This window comes from Rosa chinensis, chromosome 6 (genome assembly GCF_002994745.2).
Source record: "Rosa chinensis cultivar Old Blush chromosome 6, RchiOBHm-V2, whole genome shotgun sequence".
NCBI lineage: Eukaryota > Viridiplantae > Streptophyta > Magnoliopsida > Rosales > Rosaceae > Rosa > Rosa chinensis.
In genome coordinates this window covers 4,782,499-4,798,248 of record NC_037093.1, presented here as the reverse complement: position 1 = coordinate 4,798,248, position 15,750 = coordinate 4,782,499, and positions in this window count along the sequence as shown.

Sequence of the window (15,750 nt, the reverse complement as noted above, 5' to 3'; positions counted from 1 at the left end):
AGATCCATAATTATCCATGTTCGAACAATTGTGGTTTGAAGTATACCACAGATGAGCCTACAAGCATTTAGGATAATGCCGCTTGTTTTGAACAAATGAAGCGAGGCTACATCAAAAGCGACAACACCAAGTATAATCAGCAACAACAGACTCTCCTCAAGATCAAAGTGAACTAGGTTCGATCTGAGAACAGTGTGGCAGACTTGCTCACTAAGTCATTGCCTAAATTCCAGTTTTGAAAAACATGTTGGTAACATCATTTGTGGAAGTTATCAGAACTTCCATGACTGTTGTCATCAGGGGGAGATGTAGACATCAGGGGGAGATATTGACATGTATGGTCTCAAAATGTGAAGGGTGTGTTGTGCTCTTTTTCCCCTTCGACCGAGGTTATTTTTGTCCCATTGGGTTTTTGTTACTCGGCAAGATTTTTAATGAGGCAACGAGAGAAGCACTACGTTTGGGCGACACGAGGGGGAGTGTTCAAGTAAATCCAGAATATGTGTCTGGCCCAAACTCTAGGTTACTTGACCTAGTTGTAATAGGGTTTTGAATTAGAGATATTCATAGATATCCGATTAATTGTAAGATTTTGTTTCCTTCTACAACTCTGATTCTATGTCTTGTAATCCTCTATATAAAGAGGCCCTAATTATCAATGAAAGTACGACTCAATTCTCTCCCAATTCAGTTTTCTTTAAACAATAATTAATATGTATGAAAAATACCTTTGTCAAAACAAGGATGTAATATTTTATTTCACTACTTTGTCAACATTAATTGAATAACATGGGTGGAATTGTAATGAAATTTTGAAATCTTGAAAAAAGACTTCTAATGTTTAAATCTCGTCATTGTAAATTTTTTATATTTTAAAAAATGAAAGAAAATTTTGTGTTTGTAACGAGCCATGCCAGGCTCATAATTGACTAGGACCGAGAAGGATCCATGGATCAATATACCTCAGCCCAGCCCATAATTTTGGTAGTGCAGGACTGATTTTAAATGTGCTCGGCCCTTGTCAGCTCGGACTTAGCGGCTTGTTTGCCACCTTTAAGTAACACATACCTGCATTTGTTTATAGCACTCCCTTAACCAAAATATCTATTTTCATTTGATGAAGGGTTGCAAACTTGTAAAAGTGAGGATTCTCCTTGGTTCTTTGCGAGTCAAATTGGCTTCTCTAATCTTAAAAGCCAAATTTGGCAGTACAAATGTGGTACAGCAGTTGCTGATAGCAACAAATCAAAATGTGAGTTTAGCCAAGTTAGACAAAGAAGGGTCAGCCTCTTCACCTTTGAATGATGTTTTGGTCACATTATATTGGATTGTAATCTACTCTATTGTATTTATTAATTTAGAATATATTTGAACTTTCACATGTCCCATACTCCCTTTCAAATTTTGATATGGTTCGCATGTCTAAATCAGCAGCTGACTGCTTCTTCTACAGCTACTTCCAAATAACACTCTAAATTCCAAGTTCCACACACCTTTATATACATACCCATTCAGATCGGTAACTCTTCCCCAGCAGTTCACATTTCCAGAGTTTTCCTAAGAAACTAACTAAATAAGCAGTAGCAACAACATGAGGACTGCAAGCAAAGTTGATGCGCTTTATTTCTACACCCATTAGGATCTTAACAGAGGTCAAGAACTTCTACATGAGGAACCTCGAAGATTGTGCAGGTAAGGTGGGTTATGGTGGTGCAGGTGTCAGTGGTTACACCGCTTCAAACGTTCACTTGCCTTGGAGCTTTAGTGTCAACTCTTCAAATTCAAATGGTGATGAGGATTTGAAGTAGCTACGCAGATGAACCGTTTCGACAAAAAAGAACAACGATGTGAAGAAAGAGGGTAACAGAGCAGCTGGAGGTTCCGACACGCAGAGAAGGCTGATTGTTAGAGAACGTCCCATTGTCAAACAACGCACAATGAATAGTAAGATGGGCATGAGGAGTTATAGTGTTGGCACTATGCCAAAAAGTGCATCAGACGACAGAACTGTTCTGTCGTCTGAACGAACAAAAATGTGTCGTCTAGTACGGTGTCGTCTCTTGGGGGCATCAGACGACAGAAGGGTTCTGTCGTCTGATTTTTCAGACGACATAAAAAAATAAAAGTCTTGTGTCGTCTGATGAGTTTTGCATTTTGGGAACATTGTGATCTGTTTCTTTAAAAGCATTCAAACAACAGTTTTGTATTGTCTGATAAACAAAACAACCACAGTATTTTTTAAATACTATTGTGTGAAGCATATTTGCAAGACTTATTTGTGTGGTCTGAATGCCCTTAAATAAGAAATATGAAGACTCTTATGTAGTGTCTTCTCTCATACAACAACATTTAAAGGTTGTGCTAATTTACTTTAAACGACAATTATATGTGGTCGTAAAGAGCATCAGAGAACAATTAAGTGTCGTTCTAGGGTACATACATACGACACTTAAGTATTGTGTGAAAGGTCTTTTATGAGGTCTTTTTATATTGTCTGTGATTGATTTCAACCACACTTATTTGTTGTTATTATACGTTTTAGCCAACACTTTCGTCTAACTTATGTTGTTGTTTTGCCCTTTAGACTACAATTTTCTGTCGTCCCAATGCCAAAAAGACAATAAACTTCTATTTGATTTTGTGTTGTTTTTGTTTAGCTGCAACCACACATTTTGGTGTGCTTTTGTTGTAGCTTGCAATTTTCTATTGTACCAATGCCAAAAGGACAATAGAATTCCAATTGGGTTTTGTGTTGTTTTTGTGCAGCTGCAACCACACATTTTGGTGTGCTTTTGTTGTAGCTTGCAATTTGAGATAACACATATTAGTAGTCCCCTGTTACAATTGGTATGCATGCATTCTGGAAATTAAAATTGCCCATTCATGAAAGTATGAAACCCACATCCAAAATCATTCATTGCAATTTCTATTAATCCACCATTGTCTTATGTACACAACCTAATCATGAGCATCGATCAGTTCAAAATGTCTCATATCTACTAATCTGAATCTGCAGACAAGTCCAAATGCTTAATGAATGAAGAATCTACTAGACACAAGTTAATACAGGAACTACCTAGCTACACTGCCAACTCATGGTAGATGATCCAATCTGGTTGTCTCTGGAAGAGCGCACTGCTTGGATGGATATAAACTGGCTGGTTCTCCACTAAGGTTCTATACCCCTCCTGAGGGTCCTTTCTAGCATCATGGAAGAAAAATCCCGCCGTAATTGCCTTCCTGATCTGTGTAAAATTCTTTCCAGCACTCACAACATCCAGTTTATACCAGATTGGTAAAGCTCTTCTGCTACCTAAAATCAATGTCTAAGACAATTAAAAGACCAAAGAAATAATGATCATGACCAAAGAAATATGCAATCAGAGATGTGAAACAGAAAAGTCAGAGACTAATCCTTGGAAACTCACAAAGTCTAATGCTTTTTGTGAATCAGAATTGCATTAATTTAGTTCTTGCTAACTGAGTTGCATCACAAGAAGAAAAGCAGGCAAAAAATGTAGAAAGCTATGACTGAACATAACACAAGAACTCCATACAGCACAAGGAAAAAGCTAATCATTCAAATTTCATCCAAGGCAAGCACACAGCCAATACAGCCAATACTTCTATATATATTTATATATGTTACAAGCATCTTAATTTCTGTAATACACACACACACACCTAAACCTGCTCGGCTCAAATAAGATGCTTAATTTGTGGTCTTAAGTTTTCCCATTCAGAACCCACTAAGAAGAATCTGAGACCTTGCTGCCTGTACTGCCATCAGTACTAACAAACTTTGAACCTGCACAAGTATATGCATAATTAAAGAATAAGGAGCAGATTGATTAATAGTAGGATTCTTGTGATTAATACTAAGATAATTGAACAAAAGGTTCTTGTGAATGCCATTTAAAATACCATTCCCTTCCCAGACTTGGTGATGAGTGTTCTGTTCTTAAGTTTATATGAATAATATGTTTGACTCATCAAGTTATATGCTTTATGCAGAAGACGTAGGCATGAAAACATACGTCTAGAGAGCAAAGATAATAACTTACAAGGTTAGACTTAGAACCTGCTACTTAAGTAGCAGTAGCTTCTCTTAGTCCTGCTGAAATCTAAGGATTACCTGCATGCTCCATAAAGACTAATATAAAACCATAATATAATGCACATATATGCAATAAACACAGGGATGATCTCTACCTCAAGATGTGACCTTTCTGATTTACCACTTATCCTGCAGTTTTATCAGAACTGCTGGTGAATTGAGGAGAATTAGCAGGAAGTAAAAGATGTGCCTGTCCTGGAGCTGGTGCAGCTATACCTGAGAAAACTGAGCAAATCATAATCTTATACATGAATTATATCCAACTGCACAATCAATTTAGGTGACTTCCACATGTGCTACCGTACTCTATAATCAGTTGATAACAAATGTCAAAAATGCAGCCTAGCATGCAAAATGATTGCCATAAATATAGAATCTTTAAGAAAGAAGTGTAACAAATTACAATTCAACAATTCTAGTTAAGTAATTCAATCTACTGCACCTTGTAGGTTTGCAGTTGCTTAATCTGATTCCCAATATCTTCAATCACAAGTTCAGGTAACCTTGAAACTGCTCATATCCAAAAACTGATGTGAAACTTAAAGCTCACACAAACTTTGCCCTGCAAACAATGAATTAGTCACTTGAAGATAGGGAAGCAGGAGTCATTACCCACAGAAGATCGAAAAACAACTTAACTAATGAACACAAAACAGATCAATTACAACTCTGACCAGAAACCAAAACAAAAATAAAAACCTAACCTAAACTACTCTGATTTCAATGAAATGTTATAGGCATTATGCTAACACACTAAACCGGATACAAAGTATAAAGCAGAAAGCAGGTTTCAGTGTTGAAAGATGCATAAATGGAGAAAGGAGGGTAATGATATAGTGCAAGAAGCATCTACTTGGGAGGTTTGGATATTCAACATTGTAATAGGTCAAATTATATTCGAGTCCAGGAAATAGACAACACAGTTTTCTATTTGGAGATAACTTTTTCAAACATAAGAGAAGAGTCATTTTAATAAAGCTTACCTGGTCCATAATCCCGGTTTCACTATGCCATAAGCTTATACAATGGTCACGTCATGAGTAACACGAAGAAGCTTGCTGCTGAGCCTCCTTAGGAGCAATGAGAGTGGTCTTCCTTATGATAACATCCTCACCCTAAAGTGATTATAAAAAAGAAAGTTGGTTAGAAAATATAGTTTAAGGTACCAGGTAAGAAAGTAAACAAATTCCCATGTACTTACAGGAGGTGCAAGACCATCATCATCCAATTTATCATAAGAACCATGTCACAAACCCTGAAATCCGTATCAAATCTTAGAATGGCGTCCAGCAATAACATGAGCAGTAGCAGCAAAAACATAAAGTACTCCAAAAACAAATTTTCACCATCGTATTTGCTCCGTCTAGACGTCCAAAGAAAAGAAATGAGAAACTAAAAGAAAGAGAGATATTTACAATTCCAGCTGGAAGTTGCCTGAAGTGAAGATGCTCCATGGCTCGTGTAATGACAAGCGGCTTCTGAGGGTAGTACTGAACATGAGCCAGTGTACCCTGAGTGGACCAACAAGGTGAGTTAATTTTTTTTTTTTCTAGTCAACTGTAACATACAACAACAATACATAATTTACAATGACAAGAACCAAATCACACCATTCAGAACTGATAGTTAGTGACTTAAATTCCCATAGCTTGCTTTCCCATGGCAGATTGATATGTATTACGTGGACTGTTTACCCAAAAAAAAAAAGAGGTCTTTCATTAGGAGCAACCAAACAAAATAACAGATGGTACAAATTAGTATAACAAATGAGTTGAACAAAATTAGGTTTCAGCTTGAAATGTTTTTTTTCTATTAGAACTGAAAAGTAGAAATAGAGTGAATGAAACAACATTTATGTTGTTGTGGTGGGTTTCAATTGAAGAGGGAAGCTGGAAATTGGAGAGGAGGGAACCTAAAAATCTGAAAATGGGGAGTGGGAACCTGAAAAACTGAAAGTTGGGGAGAGGGAAACCCGAAATTAAGTACAGCGCATTTTTTCCCCCTCTTCTTTGTTTCGATGTGTCCTTGAAAGACTCTCCCCCTCACTTTCAAATTTCGATCTGTCTTATATTGATGTCTGAGACTTTCCCATTCTCCAAATAACTGACCCAAATATAAGAGCTGATGCAACCATGATACAAGTAGTAAAATTTTATCAACCATGAATATTGCCAAGCTACTAGGATTTCTAATAGGCCACAAATGGGAACCAGCACTATGATATGATGCAGGCCTTTATAGGAAAACACTCTCACTACCAGCAGTGCAACCGATCACAAATAGCAAAGGTCAGAGAAAACAATCTGCATTTAAAGATGATGCAGGAGCTGAAATAATTACTTGTAACAAAAAAATCCACAAGATAGTCACAGGAGTACCCTAACCAGACCCCTGAAACACAAAAAAAGTAAATAAATAAAAATTGCAGTCCTGCAACCACGGAAATCAATTACAGAAGCAGGCTATTGCAAGCAAAAATTAAATATACACGTTCAAACACAATAAGCTGATGAAAAAGATTATAAAATATTATCACCATAACCTCCATTAATTAACAGCTATAGATATATCAATTTTGTTTAGTCACATGGAAATTGATCCATATCTAGGAAGGTCAAACAACCAATCTCAGGGAGAAATGAAAAATGAGATATGATTGATACTTTTGGAGGTATGTACCCAATGCAAACAACAGCTCAAACTGTCCAGTATGCATTTCAGGTTCAGCTTGAACCTTTCCACTTTCGTCTTTTTCAAAAAATCATCAATCTCATTTTAGTTAGTACAGTATAGCTATATCATCTTCAACTTTCCCAACTCGTTAAATCCCATGTAATAGGCCGGTATAGCTACATTTTATACTAGTATATAAACAAAAAATTGAATACGGGCCGTAACTCAACAAGTAATCAACTAGAGATTTCCAATGACAAATTATAGTCAGCACATACAAATGAATAATGCCAAAAAGTAACACATCGAAGTAGTGACCTCAGAATTACGCATACCTCGTCGAGAATGAACTCAGAAACTGAAAAGCATTATTTAAACCAAAATGTAGACAGTAGCACTATCTTTTTTCAGAAACGTATGGATTTCACTACAGAGCGAGAAGATTACCAGTGCAGTCTAGTAAATCTACTGAAAATTGAGTCTGACACTAGCTTGCTGATTGAGTCTTTTGTGCCATTCTAGATGAATCAGCAAAGACAAAAGGATCAGAACAAATGCATATGTATTTCAATCTCAAGAAATACTCACACTCAGCCCAAACCCATCAAATACCCATCTCAATTCTTAACTTTCCGTAAACCAATATCAAGACAGATATGAAAATATAGAGACTCAAACCCAGTTATGCAGTGCTGCTAAAACTAAAACTAAAACGAAACTAAACAATGGAAAGCAAACCCATTACAGATACTATAGATAGTTAAAGCTCTGTTTTGATCAATAGCAATACACACGAACCCTCAAACACAACCCAGAAAACCCAGAACAATCGCATCAAAATTGATAAAGAAAAGCATGGGAAGAATTGAAGAACTTTCAAGTATAATAAACAAATAACCATAGATCGCCCAAATTAGTGATCAAAAAACGAAAAACTCAACCATAGAACCCTAGATTCACAGTGTAAGTGAATAAAATTGTACCTTGATTTGGCCAGAGAAAAAAACCAATGAGCAAGACGGCCAAAGTTCTCAACTTTCTCCAAAGGCTCCATGGACGGAGTTCTCAGGAAGCATCTCAAGGCCGTGGCGGCAACAGACTATTCAACTTGGCCGCTGGCGAAGGCTTCGAATCCAAGGCCATATAGAGGAGATCTGAAGGCGGAGACTCGTTCTCCTTGGCGGCTATATGCTTTCACGGAGGCTTGCCAGACCCTACTGGGGCGGCTCCATCGTCTCCCAAGAAATTGTGGCGCAGATAGACTTCATCTCCGTCAATTTCAGAGAGAGACGGAGAGGATTGTAGAGAGAGAATGTGATATTCGGAGACACAGACAGAGGGAGAGGGAGAGGGAGAGTAGGGTTTGGAAAGACACGAGAGAGAAGGAGAAGAGAGTTGGTAGATCTTCTACTGAAGTGGCCAGATTTGATAGAAATATGATGAAGAAGTTCAATCTTAGCCAACAAAGAATCGAGAGAGTGAGAATCGAGATCTGAGAGAGCTGAGTGAGAAGGAGAGAGGGCTCGTGTTTGAGTTTTCCTCACGGTTTCTAGGTCGAGCTGAGAGAGCCCGAGTGAGAAGGAGAGAGAATGGGTGAAGGGTCGAGGTCGATCTCTATAAGCACAGGTCAAAATAATTAGAAAATTTTAAAAGAAGCTCCACACTCGGACAACATTTAAATGTTGTCTGAATGTCACAATATTTTCTAGTTAACTAGGGCTTGGTTATTTGAGAGGGAAAAGTACCAAATCAATTTTTGGATATCCCTCCAAATTTGAGATAGGAAATCACCACCTTCTACAACTACATAAATGTGTTGTCTGAATGCTCACCATTTATCCAACTTTGAGATAGGAAATCACCACCTTCTACAACTACACAAATGTGTTGTCTGAATGCTCACCATTTTTCCAAATTAAACCAGTATGGTTTTAGTGTATATTCAGACGACAGAAAAAAAAATTATGTCGTCTGAAAAACTCAGACGACATAAAACAAAATTTATGTCGTCTGAAGTGTGTCGTCTGAAGGCCTTTTTGGCATAGTGTGGCTTGAAAATGGGAAGGATTGATGAAGAAATAGCTTCTACTTTTGAGGAAGATGATGAAGTCGATGTCAAGGCAGATCTGTATTCAAGAAGCAGAAGTTATACTGTTAAAAATAGAAATTCTGGGTTTGTATAAATGTAAAAATGTATACGATAGGGAAGAAATGGTGTGGGATTTTGAACCTGTTGACGTGTGAGTCATTATGTTGACATATCAGTCATTATTAGTTGACGCGTGAGTCATCTAGAGAATATGTGTATTCAGTAGTTTCCTTATAGGAATTAGTTTCCTATACTAGATTGTACTAATGTGTAGTACAAGTATAGTACAATAGGGTTTTGTATATATATCCCTTACACAATTGTGAATAATATAGAAGAATTCTCACTCATAAATATTTTCTTTTTTTTCCATCTCAATATTTGACTTGGTATCAGAGCAAAGATCCGAGAGAACTTTGTCTCTTTGTTTTTCCCTTCATTCTTCTTTCCTCACACTCTAGGGTAAGATTATTCCTTCCTCGAATTCTAGGGTTAGGATTGTTTTCTGGTTTTTAGAAGGTTTACTGTTGTTTCTTGACTAGTCGATTAATCCTTCTCAATTTGTCAACTTACCTTCTATCTCAATTCCGGTGCATGATTGTTTCTGTTGGTATTCCAATGGCTGGCCCTGATACTCCACTTCTCGAAGGAGGGAATACCAGCAATTCCAGTATTCAGAAAGTTGAAGTTTCTGTTCAAAATCCGGATTCTTCCTCAGGTTCATTCGGAGGAGCAAAATTGAATGGACCTGGGAATTATAGAACATGGAAGAAGATGATTTCAGCCCACCTTCGTGGAATCCACAAGATGGGTCACGTCACCGGTACCATTAAGGAGCCGACGAATGATCAGAGTGAAGAATATGTCAAGTGGGAAGATGCTGATGGACTTGTACTGTCAATTCTGTACAAGGCCATGACTGATGAGGTGGTCCAATTGATCATTGGGTGTGATACGGCTGCAGAAGTTTGGAAGACGCTCAATGATCTCTATCTAAATGAATCTGACTTTTCTCAGATCTATGAGTTGTTATGCAAGGCAACGAGGATGAAGCAGGATGGACAAGCAGTTTCAGTGTTCTACACTCAGCTGAAGAATGTTTGGGCTGAGATTGATCAGCGGCGACCAAACAAATTGAAGGATGCTGAGGATATAGCCTGGTATGTCAAGGAGAAGGAGTTGGAGGGTGTGCACCAGTTTCTCAGTGGATTAGATGCTAGACATGACAGTGCCAAGGGAGAGCTGCTACGTCGGCAAGAGTCTCCTTCCCTTATTGAGGCGTTTAACTACATCCGTAAGGATGAGTCTCAACAGGATAGCGTAAGGGGAGTTATTTCTGAAATCTCTAGCCTGACAGTCCAAGCTAAGCCTTCACGGGCTCAAGGTCCACCTCCTGGCTTCACTGCACCACATTCAGGACTTCGTCCCATGACTCAGGCTCCTTCATCAGTAGCCAATTCTGGGTTAGTATGTCAGCATTGCAATCTACCTGGACATGTCAAGGAGACTTGCTATAAGCTGGTTGGGTATCCAGCTGGATATTTCAGCAAGCTCAAGCCAACAGGACCTCGAGGGAAAGGAAAGGCAGCTGTCCATCTAGTTCAAAATTCGGAGTACCTTGGTATTGCAGGGTAAGATCATACCACAGACAGAGTTGACAATCCTTCAATATCAATGGTTGGTAGAGGTACTGGTAAGATTGGTATTGCTTTAAAAGTTTCAAACTTTGTAGGTTCAGATACTTGGATTATTGATTCTGGTGCTTCTGATCATATGACCTATGATAGGAAATATTTTATTAGTTTATCCACTCCTAGTGTGTCACATGTTATAAATGCCAATGGTGAGTCATTCCCTGTCCTAGGCGTTGGGTCCATAAGAGTCACACCCACCTTAGTTTTACATGATGTCTTATATGTGCCTGACTTGTCTCATCATCTAATCTCGGTTCCCCAGCTCAATACACAATCCATGTGCTCTGTAACATTCTTTCCTATGTATGTTATTTTTCAGGATCTTCTGACCAAGGAGATAATCGGCAGGGGGTATCTGAGGGGAAGACTGTTTCATCTGGACCAAGCATATGCTGGGGAGAAGCCAAGGAAGACGGCATCAGTCGCTTTGACTTTGAATTCTAGAGAATTGGATGAAGTTTGGTTATGCCATAGACGCTTAGGGCATCCTTCTTTCAGTGTAATGCGTAAAACTATGCCCTCTTTATTTGTTGGCATTAATGAGTCTTCCTTACATTGTGAAACTTGTGTTTTGGCAAAAAGTCATCGAGTCAGTTACCCAATGAGTCTTTCTAATAAAAGTTCCATTCCTTTTGAAATTATTCACTCTGATGTGTGGGGACCTTCCAAAGAACCCACTCTTTCTGGAATGCGTTATTTTGTTCTATTTATTGACGATTGTACTCGATTGTCATGGGTTGCATTGCTTAAGTCTAAGGATGCTGTATTCCCTGCATTTCAAGCATTTCAAAAAATGATTCAAACACAATTTAATGGCCTTATCAAGGTTTTTCGTTCTGATAATGGGGGGGAGTTTGTCAATAGTGTTTTCCAGGAGCACTTCCAAGAACAAGGCATAATTCATCAAAATACTTGTCCCCATACACCAGAGCAAAATGGTGTGTCAGAGCGTAAAAACCGTCATCTCTTAGACATAGCCCCAGCATTATTATTTGGTGCCTATATGCCCAAGTATCTATGGGGTGTAGCGGTCCAAACTGCATCCCACCTCATTAATCGTCTTCCTTCCAGTGTCCTTCAGGGGAGTATTCCCTTCGAAGTCTTGTCAACCCATGTCTCTATTCCTTCATTCCATACCCTACCTGCCAGAGTCTTTGGATGTGTTGCCTTTGTCCACATACCAAAAAATCAGAGGTCAAAGTTGGATGCCCGGGCTCTGAAGTGTGTCTTTGTAGATTATGGTTATCATCAGAAAGGATATAAGTGTTATCACCCACCTACACGGAAGTTCTACATCACCATGGACGTGTCTTTCTATGAAGACATGTGCTATTTCTCCCCCACCAACAACTCTCTTTAGGGGGAGAATGAATTTTTTAAAGAGATGTATGTTGGTGGAGCATTGAAGAAGAATCAAGATGCAGAAGAAGAAAGCACTGCTGACATTCCAGAGTCGACAGGGGGGGTTGACATGTCAATCCCTAGACTTGAAGTCGTTAATGACCAGTCGACAGGGGGAGTTGACCTATCAGTCAAAGAAATCTTACAGTCGACTAATCAAGCAGTCGGCCTATCAAAAAAAGGGGGAGTTGACATGTCAATCCCCAGACAAGAAGACATCGACATCGACCAATCGACTTCTGAAGTTGAAGAAGATTCTTCACAGGCTTTCCCCTTACCTGATACTCGACCCCCTAATGCTGAAATCTCTGGTCAAGAAGCTCCAACTCAGGTATGTCCAGTATCTTCATCTGGTCATCCAGTATAGTCTGTCTCTTCTACATATGTGTTACCTAGTAGAACCACCCACGGTCAACCAGCAAAAAGGTATGAACCTTCCATAATTGCTAAAGCCAAATATCCAGTAGCTAACTTTGTGTCACACCATAGGTTATCCAAACCTTATGCATCATTTGTTAATCAAATATCCACTGTATCTGTACCTAACAAAGTGCAGGATGCTATGGGAGACCCAAAGTGGGCCAAGGCAATGGAGGAAGAAATGGAGGCATTAGAGAAGAATCACACCTGGAAACTTGTACCACTACCCCATGGAAAAAAGCCAGTTGGATGTAGGTAGGTCTTCATTGTGAAACATAATGCAGATGGCACAATAAGCAGATATAAGGCAAGGTTAGTGGCTAAAGGATTTACTCAGACGTACGGGATTGACTATGATGAAACTTTTGCTCCAGTAGCCAAGATGAATACTGTTCGAGTGTTATTGTCACTGGCAGCAAACTTGAATTGGCCACTCCATCAGTTTGATGTTAAGAATGCTTTCCTTCATGGAGAGCTAACTGAAGAAGTTTACATGAACTTACCTTCTGGTTATATACCTGACATACCAGGTGATATTGTGTGCAGGTTGAAGAAGTCCCTTTATGGACTGAAACAGTCACCCCGTGCATGGTTTGGCAGGTTTACTCAATCCATGAGACGCTTTGGATATAAGCAGAGCAATTCTGATCACACCTTATTCCTGAAACACCAAAAGGGGAAGATGACTGTGCTAATCATATATGTAGATGACATGGTGATTACAGGGAATGATCTAGCAGAAATTGAAAGCCTTGAGGAGAAGTTATCATCCGAATTTGAGATGAAGAATCTAGGTGACTTAAAGTATTTCTTGGGGATAGAGGTTGCCAGGGGGAGAGATGGTATCTTCTTATGTCAGAGAAAGTATGTGCTGGACCTCTTGGCAGAAACAGGCATGTTAGATTGTTGCCCAATTGATACTCCAATTGAGCAAAACCACAAACTGGCAGAATACCCTTATCAAGTTCCAACTGACAAACCTCGGTACCAAAGGTTAGTGGGACGCCTGATTTACTTATCACATACTGGACCTGATGTAGCCTATGCAGTTAGTGTTGTGAGTCAGTTTATGCACAATCTAAGTGAAAGACACATGGATGCTGTAGTGAGGATCTTGAAGTATTCGAAGTCTACACCAGGAAAAGGTTTAATGTTCTCAAAATATCAACACCTTGATGTTAGTGGGTATACAAATGCTGATTGGGCTGGTTGTATCACAGACCGGAAGTCTACATCTGGCTACTTTACCTTTGTGGGAGGAAACCTTGTTACCTGGAGGAGCAAGAAACAGAAGGTTGTTGCAAGGTCAAGTGTTGAAGCTGAATATCGAGGTATGGCACATGGAGTGTGTGAACTCCTATGGTTACGTAATCTTCTCCGAGATTTGGGTTTTCAGTCTAAGTCAGGTATGCAGTTGAATTGTGACAACAAAGCTGCAATTGAAATCTCTCAGAATCCTGTGCAACATGATCGAACGAAGCATGTGGAAGTTGATCGACACTTCATTAAGGAAAATTTGGACGCAAGGTTGATTACCTTTCCTTTTGTTCCCACTGAGGAACAATTAGCAGATATACTCACCAAAGCTGTATCCAGCAAGTTGTTCTATGACTCACTAGGCAAGTTGGGTCTTCGAGATGTTTATGCCCCAACTTGAGGGGGAGTGTTGACGTGTGAGTCATTATGTTGACTTGTCAGTCATTATTAGTTGACGCGTGAGTCATCTAGAGAATATGTGTATTCAGTAGTTTCCTTATAGGAATTAGTTTCCTATACTAGATTGTACTAATGTGTAGTACAAGTATAGTACAATAGGGTTTTGTATATATATCCCTTACACAATTGTGAATAATATAGAAGAATTCTCACTCACAAATATTTTCTTTTTTTTCCATCTCACTGAACCTATTGGATCTCTCTACCAATTCCGTTGTTTATTTGTTACTAGCTCTTTATTCATTGAGAAACGATACATGCAATATTTGACAAAACTAATTGTCCCAACAAATGCAATTAGAAGGGTTTCATATTGTATATGGGATGAAAATGAAAAGCAAGATGTATAGTTGCATTGGTAAGAAAACCACATCCATTTCTTGTAGCAATTGTACTTATTTTAGCTGCCAAAATTCACGAGAATAAATGTGGCGGAATTGACCAGACTGCTCTGGCTTCCTTGTGCAGAAAATGCTTAGGGATTGTTTACCCTTAGGTGTTGTTTATTAACATGAAATGAGAGTGGGAGAAAGAGGAATCACTCTCTTCCTTCTCCAATTTTATGTATGAAGGAGAATCAATATAGTATGAGGCTCACTACAAAATCATGAATGATTCCTTCAATTTCAATCTCTAGGATTTAATAAAAAAATTTTAAAAAAAAATCTAGGAAGAAGTACATAGTGCACTCTTCTAAAAGAATAAAATCATCATATAGTAGCCGAATTATTACGAAATGCATTTTTTTGTACCTACAAATTTTTAAGGAGTCTAATGGTACATGTACTATCATTCCGTTAGCTTCTATAGTACTTCTGTCTATTGTTCGGTTAAAAATGCCTACGTGGCGGTCATGTGACACTCATATGAGTAAAAAGATAAGGGTTAAATAGTCTTTTAATTCATAATTAAAATTATAGTATTTATTATATTGAATATCTATAATTAAAAAATATTTTGACACATAAAAAAAATTAAAATATACCTAATATGTTTTTCACTATTCTCGAGATACTGTTGCCTCTGAAAATCACCTCAGCCTATACAGCCGAGGGATCAAAGAACAAATGTTCTTCTCGATGAATGAATTGCGGAGCGTGCCAGCACACGGCCAGAAGGCCAAGTGTGCAATTGTAGGTGTAATGGATGTAGATCTGACTTATCAAGCAATTGTTAGCCGAGGAAGGAACTTATTCTCGGCTGATAGTTCGATGCCTCTAGATTAAGGACTTGGTGGCTGAAGATTGGGTGAGTTAGGTGTAAATATGAACTGTCTGGTCACAGGGCTTAGGTCAATTGGATCCAAGTAATAACAAGTAACTGAAAATGTGAACTCGTAACGAATGTAATTCTCAAGATTGATAGCTACTATGCGACTACGAACAGTAAATAACATGATCAAACAAGTAAAGTATAAAGACAATAAAGAGCAAATAAAAGATAATAACAACGAAACTGAAATCTGGAATGGCTGAAAATTATTAACTATTGTTTGAGTGAAACAAAGAAAACAATTCAAAATCGATACTAGGCTACAAGGAAAGTAAAGCAACTGAAATTGTAACTAGCAGAGAGATCTAACTAATGGACAAACGGAAATTCTAGCTAAGCAAAAGGTAAGACGAAAACAAGAAAAGCTT